Raw genomic sequence first — 13276 nt, 5'->3', positions numbered from 1 at the left:
CCTGGGAGCAGCAAACCACTTCTGCCGGGTCCTCATCCTGTCCTTCCTCCTTTGCATCACATCAACTCCAAAGGGAAACCAAAAAACCCAAACCACGTGAACAGTGCAGGTTTTGAGGCATATTTAGTGAAATGCGTTATTTTGCCTTCGTAGGGCAGTAAGATGCCCTTTATCTTGTGTCAGGCTGTTGTGTTTCTGCTTGTTGCTGGAAGACCACAGCCCTGAAAAAGGCACAAGGGGTGAAAGAAAAGAAGGAAAAGCCCCGCGGCCATGAGCCCTGCAGCTGCGGGGTCGTCCTGCGCCATGTCTGCCGGGGGGCAGAGGCAGAGCACAGCCCGAGCCGTGGTGCAGCCCGGCGGCTGGATGATGCGATGATGCTGGAGCTGAGCTGGGTGCTGGACACTGAGCTGGAGCAGCTGGGATGGAGGCGCACGTGGGTTTGGCTGTGCGAGAGAAACAGTAATTAACCTCCAACGGAGGGGTAGGGCAGGTACCTGGGATCAGTAATTTTCTCCAACTCTTGCAGCAAAATTAACCTGAGCTCATTAGTCAAACTTTGAATCCTTAAATCTATAACTCTAATTAATTAAGAATCTCTAATTACCCCCAAACGGTGCTATATATTTAAGGCTAAGGTGTGGTGAAATCCAGAGAAAACATGAGAGAAGCTGGAGGATGTTCAGAGCTGGAGATGCCGGGAGACGGTGCGTTTTCAGGTGCAAAGGAAGCCAGATGTGTGTCAGACCCAGGGCAGGTCCTAAACTGCCACAAGCCACTGTCCAGTGTTCGAACATATCTCCTTGGGAGTCCTAAGAAAGCAATGACCACCAAACCTCTCAGCAGGGCGTTCTTACATTGGAGACCCAAAGCCAAGTAGCCTTGGGGATTTAAGCCCAAATCTGGGTATTTTCTATACCAGAAGCACACAGGATGAGGCTCTGGTTCTTTACTGCCTTGAACAAGAAACCCCAGTGGGGATATTATTGAAAACATCGGTGCAGACGGGTTCAGGCCCTGTCCTTGTAAGAGGAAAAAGCCCTTTCACAGTGGAGGTCTCATATTAAGTTAAAAACGCATGGCTTTTAACTAGGCTGTAAGCAGTTAATGTGACTCAGGCAAAGATGCAATGTGGACGGAGGCATTACTTAGAGCTACCGTTTTTGCCTTACTGCAGAGGTTACTGTTTTCTAGACCTCACACACAAGTCCCTAGAAGCCCAGGTGAAGGCACAGGTAGGAATTAGGCTATGAGGTCATCTGACTAAGTGAGGGGCATCAGCTGGGCTTTTGGGCTGATTGACTTCAGCCGTGCAGCAGACATGAACACTTCTCTCTGAGCTTCCCTGGGACTTGCCAGCACCATCCCCTCTGCAAAGGTAAGGAAGGCTTCTCCTTGTCTGCTGGGGACAGCGTGGGGTGGCTGGAGACAGGGTACATCTGCATGTGTATGAGGTCGTTGTGAAGACGTTAAAGGAGGAGAAAAATTATGCATGCTTCTAGGTAAAGGGTAGGGTCTCCCCTTCAGAGCCTCAAGTACTGTTTTCTAGCTCCAATAGTAGGAAATCTTTGTATTGTCTGGCAAGTAAATGCCTGTGCTTAGTGGCTTTGTCTGGTGGCAGATAAAAGTTGATAAGATCCTGGTAAGGCTGTTGTGAGGCACTCCTGTTAATTCCCCTGCAGAGTGTTTCCAGGGATTCACTCCAGAAAAACTGCTAGACTGGGGGAAGGATTCGGAGTGATCGTTGTTAACGCTTGAAGTAAAAATGATCTCTGCCTGGTATTCTTCAGGACTCGTGTGACTGTGGGGTTAAAAAGCAACATAAGCGTAGCTAAAATCAATCATTACTTTTTTTTTTCCCCATATTTGCTGGCAAGGTAATTGTGAATTGCATCAGAAAGGTAAAGATGGGAATGAGTTGTTGGGTGCTAGCTAAAAAGGTGAGAGAAACGTGTTAAATCAATTATGGGATTTCCTTTCCATTCATTTTTCTCGTGTACCTCAAGAGGTGAGAAGGGGGGGAAAAAAAAAAACCAAACCATGATCAGCTGTTTGGATCGCTTCGAACTGCATGTTTGCCTGGGTTGGTCAGGACACGGCGAATGTTCTCCCTGCAAACCTGGAGGTTCCACCTGGGAAGCGCTTTTCCCTGGGTGCTGCGACGGCAGGCGGTGCTGGCGCAGGGATGCTCTGAGGGTCCTGTGCGTGGGGACCCGGCCGTGCCCCCCACCCGTGGGTGCCGCTGCGGGTGGGTGGTGCTCGGGCACCCGTGGGTGCTGACTCACCGCGGCGGGGGCCACCTACTGAATCGCTGCCCGGCTCCCGCAGCACCTGGCTCGCTCCGGAGGTCTCGCAGCCAGCACCCAGCAGGCCCCAGCCTGTTCGGGCTGGGAGATCTAACGAGATCACAGCCGGGGCCAGGGGTGATATGGCCGCAGGCCATCATCTTACATAAAACCCATACATTTGCATAATGTGTTTTACAAGATTAAAACTGAGGAAACTTTTTTTTTTCCTTTTTGCATAAAAGGGAAGAAGTAGGTGAAAGAGCTTTCTGAAAATGGGCTATCAGAAACCTGTGGTTTCCAAAATGACAGTAATGGGGTTTGAAACGATTTCAAGGGTGACTGTCGGATTTGGAAATCTGTCATAGCGTACTTGGGGGGGGAACCACAACCCAGAGGTAAGACCATAAACAGAAAGTGAATATTGGACCAGTGACGGAAAATCTGTCCCTTCTGAAGGAGCTGTTTCTCCAAGCCTGTCGGATGCCGCACGTAGGAGAAAACCCTCCTTCTGCAGCCGGGCTGTGGCGTGGAGAGGGTTGCCAAAGCTTGTCGAGTCACAAAACCAAGGCGTTATTACTTTGCTTAATTACAGCGGGTGACTCGGATGCTAATGCAGAGGTCAGTAAATGGCCTGTGATCTCCCGAAATGCACCTCACTCGCAGACCCGGCCAGTGCTGGCTCGCTGGGAGCGAGTGGTTTCCGTGCAAAGGCCATCGCCTGGATCCAGCTGCTGCTGACTCGTTGCTCAGCTGTAGGTGCCTCCTGCGCTGGGCTGACCGCTTCCATACAGGCTAATCCCACATAAGTTCTTTAGCAGGAAAATACATGGAGGTGAGGGGAAAAAGTTCCAGGAAATTGCAAAGCTTGGACGTTGTCTCTGCTGCGATGTGTTAGGAAATGCTGGCCGGCATTGTGAAAATCTGGTATCTGTGGCCATGGACCTCATTAGCTACAGCTGTTGCATCAAAAAAAAAAAAAAAGAGCAGAGAAATTCATCACTTTGGGGCCAGCAGAAGGCAAAAAAATGTCCCTGCTGGCTGGATGTAAATGTGGGCTTGGGAATTCAGTCACCTGCTCCCCTAAAAGTGTGGAACTTGGGGGTACGTGGGGCTCCTGGGCTGCGGTAGGGCAGGTGCCCAGCACCCTCTGGGAATGGGGTGGCCAGGCTGGGCAGCAGAGCTGGCTGGAAGTTATTTTCAGCTGTTGCTTAAGGAACTGGCTACGATTTTAATAGCTGGTTTAACTGAACCAACCAAACTGCTTCCAGCACAGCCCTGTACTTGTAGGTGATGAAGAGACTTGAATGAGAGGCAGTATTGGATTTCCTGAGAGGCTTTGTTTTAGCAGGGTTTGGCTTACTAATCCCTCGTTCCACCACTCCCTGCAGGACTCCCAAAGTTGTGGTCTTCAGCTTTTCCCCAGGACTTGGCGGCGGTGTCCACGGCTGTGTAGGTGGCTGTAGCCATCCGCTTGTGCGGGGGGGAGAGGCAGCGGCAGCTGCTTGCTCTGGATGCGGGAGATGTAAATTTGTGTCTCGTTACAGTGAGCTATATCTCAAAATCTGTGGTCAGACCAGGTATATACTTGGAGCTCCTAACTGTTACTGAAATAAATAGCAGTGAAATACCAACGACCTTTGCGGATCAAGAAGACGGGTCTAAAAAGGCAAATAGCTTCTTGCCACAGGAGAGCTGTGAGGAGTGTGAACGGAGCTGCACCGTGGTCCTGGGGTGAAAACTGCTGTGGGCAGGAAATCTATACTGTCAGCATGGCCAACGTAAAGCGGTCGTACAAGGAGCTCAATTTGTATCCTGTGAAAAAGCTTAACTATTTTTTTAATTTTTATTATGCGTCTTCTCCTCCTCCCTCCCCTTTCACATCTCTTATGAAATAAGCCTCATAAAATTACTAGTCGGGGAGGGGGAAATCTCATGCCTTGTACCAGGGTGCAAACTTAAAAACAGGAGGGGGGAAAAAACAAAAGAAAGAAATACACAAACATGTTGAAAGAGAGGATTGCGTGGAGGAATAGCTCCGTGTCTGTGCTAATATGGCTCGTTTAACTTGCAGCACTCTGTATCTCTATGTTTTTCTTCTTCTTTCCTCCCGTTCTTCCCTGGAGTTTATATCCCTGCCTTTTAAATGTGTCCCCGTGCGGATCCGGGGCGGGCTGTGTGACGGTACTGCTGTTACCAGGATGACGTGAGGAAAGCCGACTCGGCTCATGGTTCCTCCATGCAGTTCCCTGCACCCCACGTGTGGCCTGGATCAGTGTGTGTCTAGGGGCATCAACACACCTTCCACTCAGCAAGGTGGAAATGGTTATTATGTGATGCGCTGGAGCTGGGATGTTGTGGAATATCCTCTCTTGGGAGTTTAATGAGCCACATTACAATAACGAGTCAAGCAAACCAGTCTGTGCTGCTGCTGTTGGGTGTGCGAGCTGATTCCTGGAGCTGGTGATTTGATGTCTGGCTGCTGAAAATCTCTTTAGTTCACTCTTGTGTCCTGTACTTATTTCTGAGGCTTGACAGACTGTCATACGCAGGCAACTTTGGGACCGTGCCCCAAGTACTTCATAAACAACAAAAGTTGTGGTTCCCAGTTTATCCAAAAGAGCGGTTTGAAGGAAAGAAGGTTCTTGTGTCTGGGGGGGGGGAAAAAAAACCTGAAAACTTATGAAGCCTGAACTGGGCAAATAGTGGAAAGAACTAAACTTCTTTTTTCTCCTTTTTTTTTTTTTTTCCTGTTTTTAATCAATGTGAGATTGTTCCTTCTGGCATGCCTTAGCTGACCTTTACAATACAAGAGAAAGGTGTCAAAGAATGTACACCCTCCTCAAAAATATACACCTAAAAATCCCCTGAGGCCCAGACTCTTTCCTCCATCGGGGTTAAAATCCAGAGTCACCGGGGGGGGCAGGTAGGAAATTGCCTCCCTGGGGAGGGAAGAGGCTGAGGGTAAAACGCAGAACTGCTCTTCCGGGCTGTGCTGACTGCAGCGGGGCTGTTGCAGGACTTGCCGAGGGGAGGCTTCCACAGGGTTTTCCAGCACGAGGAGCATGTGAGTGTTTATGGTGAGTCACTGCTGGGCTAAAGCACTGCCTAGCGATGCTGCTGGGCTGAACCGTTTCTAAGCCTCTGTTGTACAGAGGTTATTCTTCCTATTATTTCTCCTGGCAGCACTAACTTGTTGGGACAGTGATGTTGCCGGCTGCTGCTATTTATGCAGCCTTCTCGGAGATGCAAAAACCCTGCTGTATCTGGGGCGAGATGCGCAGTCAGATGAATCCCTGCTCTGTAGTTAGCTGTTCTGAGTCACGTCAAAATGTGATAGCGCTTGAGTGCAAGGGTTACAAACTGGGGAGGGATGTGACCGGGAGCCCCTTTTCCATCGCGTTCCAGCGCTGGACCACATCACCTTATCAGACAAGAGGGCCACTTGTCTTGGTACACCTCCGATTTTTCCATGCGGTCATGCATTTCTGATCCATGCTTCAACTTCCTGCCTCATCAATGCAGCCCTTATCCGCCCTTAGCATCTCTGCCGATTTACCAACGCGCAGCTGCGCATCCTCAGAGATGTCTCAGGGTAAAATGCTGGCTCTTTTGGGGTGCTTTGTGTTAAGGGGTGGAAGGAACCAGCCAGAAGCTCGTGCCTTATTCTTGCTCTCCCAGTGATGGTGGAACTGGGGCACTGTGCTCTCTGAACCACGCCGCTCCGCGTTCTGTCCTCGGCTGAATTTCATTCCCTGCCTTTGTTGGGAGAAAGTGGCCATATGTGCAGCAGGCAGGTGTCCTGCCTCCTCTCCTCGAAGCACCGGCAGAGTTTCTCATGTGCCACGACTGGGAGCTCATTAACGATGGCCCCGCATGAGGTCTGTGGACGAGGGGTGCGGGCTGCCTCGCACAGATTGCTCCGCATATGATTATTTCCTCACGCTCCCCATGAAAACAGCCGCTCTTCCCGCATGTTCCCTGTGCCCTCCGTGCCGCTCGCGGCGGTGGGTGGGAGGTAGAGGAGTTGGGAATGAAGGAGTGGAGGTTGAGCCTGGGAAGAAGGGGGGTGTGAGGTGGTGTTCCAAGTCTTTGTTTCTCACCATCCAAATCTACTTGAATTAGCAATACATTAAACTAGTATTGTCCAAATCAAGTCTGTTTTGCTTGTGATGGGAATTGGTAAGGGATCTTTCTGGTTTTTTATCTTGACCCATGAGCTTTTTGATTCTATTTCCTCTCCTGTCGAGGAGGGGGGGTGAGAGAGCGGCTGGGAGGGTGGCTCAGGCCAAGGCCAGCCCACCACACTCGCACAACACCGATTTCACCCAGTACTTATACTATATCCTTGATTCTTTTTATCTCAAACTTTCCATCTTTCTGTGTTGTAAACCTGACCTGCACAAAGCTCTAATTCAGCAGGAACCCACCAGACCAATTCCTTAGTGGGGAGGATGGCAGCTGAAATGGGCCAAGTTCTGGGCTCTGGATCCCCTGAGCTGTGAGGACTGCAAAGGCTTGTTGTAATCTTCTGCAGCCTTACTACAGATCTTCCTGAAAATTGGGAGCAGCGTACTTAGCTATTGTTAAAATGTCTAAAATTCTGTGCTTAAAACCATTAATGTTGAACTCGGACTTGTGTGTGTGCTTACGATGGCTCCATATGCAACCGCAAAAACCTGCGACGAAAGCACGCTGCACCCCCCGCTCTGCGTGCGCAGGGCTGAATACTCGATTCATTCTTAAGATGTGCACAAACCTCCTTCCCCTTCGCTTGGTTTTACTGCGACTGACAAAGCTGCCTGACTCAAGCAGTTCTGAGAAGCATTTCAGAAATCTAATGCTTAAGATTTCACTGTGGATTTTTGGCTTCAAAGTGATTTTGTTATGTCCCCAGAGCCTGGTTAAATCCTTAGTTATAATGATTGCACACTGAAGGGTGCTGTTACATAGAAATGCTGTCCCATAATGGCTTCGTTGCTGTGGAAAATCCGATGTTATTTGGTCATTCGCTACGAGTTCCCTAAGCCATCAAGACATTTGCCTCAAGGCTACAAACACAAAGCTACAGGCAAAACCCTCTGGACATAATGAGTGGGCATTTATGCAGAACTAAAAACTGGAACAGCTGAGCAGTATATCTATGAATAGCAAGCATGCCTCTAAGCACAAAAGACATCATTCTGGAATAAAGGGGTTTATAATGGTTCTGACATCTTGTATGTCAAGATCATGCTACGTTGTTGTAACTTTTTTTTTTTTTGTTTGTTTGTTTGAACTACGTTCCTTAAGTAAGGTTTGAGTAATTAAAGGGTGTGAAGGAAGCCCTATAGCTTTGGTAAGAAGAAAAATTGGGCAACTGACGCTTTTGGCAAGATCCATCATTTTGATCATGCTTGCTAGGGAACAAGCTTATTGCTCCTGCGCTGTCAGTATCCCCGGTTCCACCCTTCAGGATTTCTTAGGGGTTTTTCTTCTATGAGCAGCTCTCAAAGACTTGAATCTAATGTTAGCTGAGAAGCGTCTTCTGATGGAAATGCGAGGGTCGGACTAACCATAAACTACAGGGTCAGGGAGTCGGGCAATACAAAGGAGGGCAATAAAATTCAGAGTAATTTGGATCAACAGGGAGCTGGAGGAGGTTAATGTTGAGAAATGTGCTGCAGCGAGGTCGCAAGCTTTTGCAAATCATCTATAGGCACTTCTAACTACCTGGCAGGAACAAGGTGTAAAGGGATGTGTGGCTCTTACCCCAGGAGCATAAAGAGAACCCAAACAGAGCAGAAATTAGAGCCAAAGTTAGAATGTAGAAATACGCTTGAGGACAGGGGAAAGGAAATGTGAAAATACACAGGGATGATAAATTCGCGTTCTAGATGTCTGCATCTGCATGTATCTGATCAGTTCTTGGTTTGCAAGGTGGTGTGGGGGTTTTGGGGGTTGTTTGTTTTTTTTTTTCCAGCCCTTGTGCCAATGTGCTGTGGGACTAGGGGAGGGTCTGAGCAACCCTTTGTGACTGGGAAAATGTACAAGTTCAAACATGTTTTGCAATCCTTGCAAAGTAGTTTGGGCCTTGCAAAACCATCGGCAGTAGAGATGAGCAAAGCCCTAGTACTGTGAAGTTCCTACAGGGAAACATGGCAAAGGGATTAGGCATTAATCCCTGTCCTGAGAAGATGTGATGAATGTCTACGCTGCGGACTGTAATGCAGCACAGAGATACCTGAGCTGGTTGTGACTAGCTAACTTGGCAGAACCTCCTAGCTGTGCGCTTTGGGGTATCGAAGCAAAATTCCCTTCCAGCAGCAGAGTAAGTCAACCCATGCAGAGATCAATGCTAGAGAGTCCAGAAAGTAACTTGGCAGAAAACTTTAGCCTGTGATACAACTGTGCACCTCATTTCCTCACGTCCAAATGTCTTGCATGGCCACAAGCAAATTATTTCTCCTCTTGGCAGGTACCCTTATCATCACTGAAAACAAGGCATCGTGCCTATTTTGCATGCTCACCGTGAAGAGAGGTAGAAGCTGAACTGCAAGATGCTCAGATGTGGAAGGATGTTACTTAGGTTGTTTCAGCAAAGGGATTAATTTCATTATCGGTCCATCTTCTTCCTCATAGCTATTAGTGACTCTTTTCCTGCCAGGGCTCCTGAGGCCCCGTCGGCAGGATGACAGCTCTGCGTGGTAAGTGACGGCTCTGTAGCTGCTCTTGAGAGACTAATTGACAGAGCAGGGATGGAACTGTTCCCTTTATAAAATGCTAAGTTAAACCCAAGGATTTCTCCTTGGTCAGAGTGATATTAGTTGCAGTTCTATGAAGGCAAGACTCTGCGTTGGAAATGTGTCCCCGGTGTGTATCGCGGTGAATGGTCCTGCCACCCCAGCTATGGCAGTCTGGTCATGGAGTCAGATTTTGTTTTGCTGTGTGTGCGCCAATTGTATTTCAAGCAAAGATTTTCTCCTCCCCCCCCCCAAGCATCTTCTACTGTTGCATATTTTAGTAGCATCTCTTTCTCCGTCTGTCACCGAGTGTTTGGCAGAAAAGAGGTGATTTGGCAAAGAGGAATCTTGGCTGATGGGAGACTGAAACCTACTTCAGTTATTTGGATGTTCAGTCTTTTGTTTGTTTGACTGGAGATCTGTATTTCTGGCTGTTAAACACATATCCAGTTATACAGTGAAAATAGGTCATCAAAATACCTGTATTTTTGCATACCAGCAAAGGAAGGCTAAAACATGAGATGTATAGTGATAGCAAAACCAGAAAGACTGAGACTTGCGCGTGCCAGGGGGTCCTCCTTCCTCCACCGGTGGTCTCCTAGCATGCAGAAGAGAGATGAAGAGGCTGGTAGTCACCTCCTGCTGCAGGTGTCTCGTCCATCACTAGAGGCCTGTCAAAAGAAACTGAAGAAAATGTGGTGTGAGAGTAAATCCCTTCAGGTCTGTGAATAGAAAGACTGTAGCCTGGTCTCTGATCCCCGGTCTACACCAGGTTTCTCTTGACTTCCTGAGACCCGACTCTGCTTTTACCCCTTCCAGCAGGTTTATGCGTAAGTGCCCCTAGAAGCTGCTATCTCCATTGCTTGGAAGGGTACGAGAGTTACAGCTTTCTCATGTAATGAAACTCTTCCAAGTAGTCAAAGATTTCTCTTGTTCACAAAACATCCCCCTTATCAACTCTCTTGCGTACAAACTGCATAACAACAATGTAGCTTGAACAGCACTGCAAGCTTATTTGCTTTGTGATTTGTGGTCGGATCATTGCATTTCAGTGCTTACCGATGAAAGGAAATTACTAACAAGACACTGGTATTTACATTAATTGTGGCTTTGGGGAGATAGTCCAAAGAAAATTATGTTAAAGCCAGTTATTATGTGTCTCCCTAACAATTAGAATGAAACCCAAAGTTTATAAAACAAAAGCTGATCTCAAACAGATTTTAGCTGCTGCTTGATATTTTCCCTTTCTAGAGGTTGAGAGGGGGGAAAAGAGAGTTGGGTTTTTTCTTTTTTTTCCTCTTCGTCTTCCCCCTTTCTTTCATCCATCTTCTAAAACCAGCGTGAAGAAGGTGGCTTGAGAGATAGCATGTGTGCTACTGCAAGAGAAACCCCTTATTTACACTGAGCTGGAGCTCAGCTTCCACGGAGGCCTTGTGGAGCGGGTCAGTTTTCACACACGGCACGTACAAAATGGCAGGGTTTCCTCAGTTAAAGTCATTGATTTTCACGGTTTTGTTTCACTTCAGTGCAGCCTTGTGCAGCTCTGTAGGTTAAACAGAGGTTTGGCTCCAAAATCTTCAAAGTACTCCAAGCCCGCTTCATGTATGTCCCACTAGATAGTCTTGTGAGTGTCCTAAGACCATACTTCTACTTCAGTTTGAACTATTTCTGAACACTAATTCAATGCTTTTTATAATGTTTGATGTATAATGAAAAGTAATTTAAGGTTTCTTGGGATGACTCACTTGCCAGCATAGTAGATCCAAGAAACAAACACAGATGTGAGATTTAAATTCTCCTTTGGCATAAAACACTGCCAGGACTCTTCATGCTATAAACCGCAAACTATGCCCAATGGAGACTAGTAACGCTATTCTTTTTTTAGCTTCAACTCAGGTAGCTTCTGACTTCAAGGTGAGCAGGGCTTCGTACACCTTGTTCTTTCACTAGATGTCGGTGCTGTTTGCTCGCCCCCACTAACGGTGGGATTTATCTCGTCAAACTCTAGATGTCCGACCCGAGCTTCTTGTGGAGGCTCCATTCGTAGTGAGGAAATACAGGCACTTCTGCAGGATGATTCATCTGACCTGCCGTCAACATCTATTTTAGGAGCATGCCTAGAGTAAGGTGAAACTAAGTCCTTCTACAAAAATTCTTCTGTAAGAAGGGGGGTTTTGGCTGCTGTGGGAGGCAGCCTGGGCTCCCTTTCCTTGGATGACCCCGTTACCAGACTTTACCCTTACATCGCTCCACAAGTCCTCAGCAGATCCGGGCACGGGAATGTGTGTTCTGGCACACACTGGCGTGGGGCGGGCACGTAGACACGCTTCTGCTGACCTTGCTTTGGGGTTATTCTGTTCAGCCCTCCGCTCAACAGAGCCAAAGTGGACAGCACTGTTTGCTACGTGTCTGGCCACCAAGAGGCTGCAGACTAAAAGTATAACTGGTTTTAATTATTAAGGCATAATTTAGGTTTTCATGTTTATAGGATAATTGTTTCTTTTTTAATATAATTTAAACTTTGCAATACAAGAAACAGGCCCGAACCTGTGGATGGAGTGCTGGAAACTGTCTAAGAAGATTAAGGTCTCTTAATTGATTTCACATAAACAGGTGTGACTGAATTCATCAGAAGAAGGTTAAGGCTGAATGTATTCTGCTAATTATGTAAAAATTGCCACAGTGCGTGCTCAGTTGAGCAATTGCCTTCCCTTTGCAAGTGGGATCCCTCCTCAGCTCTATGTCAAATGGGGAAAATTGACGTTTCCTAAGCAAATGAACCAACCTGTCATACGCCGTGTTTCATTTTGAACATCTTCTGCTTGTAGATACGTCGGCAGCGGTGGATTTGGCAACAGGACATGGGAATGTCCTTGTGTGCTGTAGTGTGGGAGGACAGGTGTCAAAGCAGGGCTGTGTCATTTTTTTTAAACTTCAGGAATCTGCATTGATGAAAATTCCTGTCTTGGAGAACTGAAGGAGTAACTCTGTTTAAAGCACTTGCTGTTAATGTTTATGCGACCTCTAAAGTTTAGTGTTTTCTTGTTTAAACTTAACTGTAGGCTTTGGAGATGCATAGCATGGACGATGCCGCGGTACACAGGACAGCCTTTGTCTTGGGTTTCATAACAGTCTGTAAGTGGAGTATACAACTCCTCGTGCAGCTGACAGACATGCTTATTTCTTCTGGTTACTCTGCACTCTTTACCATGTCTCTTCCTAATCTTACATCTCGAGTGAACAAGAAAGAACTGACAATGCTGACCATAGTTGTAGAAAGGCCAAAAGTTCTGCTTTTGAGACGTCCATCTCAAAGACCACCTAGGAGTGGTAGTAAATTGCGTGACAAGATACAAGTATCACAGCGCAGCATCGTGAAGGCCCTGCAATTACTCAGTGGTGCTCCTAACAAAACCATTTGCTGACGAAATAGTTCTTTGAGTCTCCAAATTGAAGGATGACTAGTATTTAAGGTGTGCTTTCAGAGGCAAATTTGCACATAGATGGTGATCTAAAATTAGTTTAGTTGCTTAAATCGCTGTTTTGTAATAGCAAAGATATTGTTTGTAACAATGAAAATTAATCTAGAAAATCATATCCCACTTGTTTTTCCTTTGTTTAAATTTGAGACCCAAATGCAGACTTAAATCAACGAGCACTGACTGATGACTTAGTAACACTCTGACCATGTGCTTCATGCAAGTTGAAGCGAGCAACTACCAGGTCATAAGGAACAAAATGTTAGTAGCTACGTGTTACATCTAAAACTCCCGTAACTGCATCTCTACAGAACACTTGGAAACCATCTTCTACGTGCAGATGCACAGGTTTATGTTTACTAATAAAGATACTCACCACCCATTATGATTTTCAGCTCAGTCTTGGGGGACAAAGCTCTCTGAAGTACAAGTCTCACTCTTAGGGGATCCCAGCGGGAAAACCTATCTGTGTGTTGAAGAAGGGATGCAGTGGCTGTGCCTGCACCCGCTGACTGTGAATTGGCGTTACGCTGTTACCAAAAGGAAAAAGTTAAACTTTATAAACGGACTAAACCATGCAGAGGAGTTCAGAGGTAATCTTCCACTCTTCTTGGTGCTGGTAAAGCATTAGTAGGAAGACTATAGCCAGATTTAGGCACTGCGCTTTGGGAAGGATACAGACCAGATGAAGAGTGTCTAGACATGAAGGAAAAAAGATAGGAAATTTGGGAAAAAGAGTTTGCTAAAAAGCTTGAACTTGGAGTTGCTTTTCTTGCCGGTGAGGCAGGAAGGC

Source organism: Grus americana, chromosome 17, assembly GCF_028858705.1.
Source record: "Grus americana isolate bGruAme1 chromosome 17, bGruAme1.mat, whole genome shotgun sequence".
NCBI lineage: Eukaryota > Metazoa > Chordata > Aves > Gruiformes > Gruidae > Grus > Grus americana.
The sequence above is the reverse complement of the archived record's forward strand: the minus strand, read 5'-3'. Positions refer to the sequence as shown.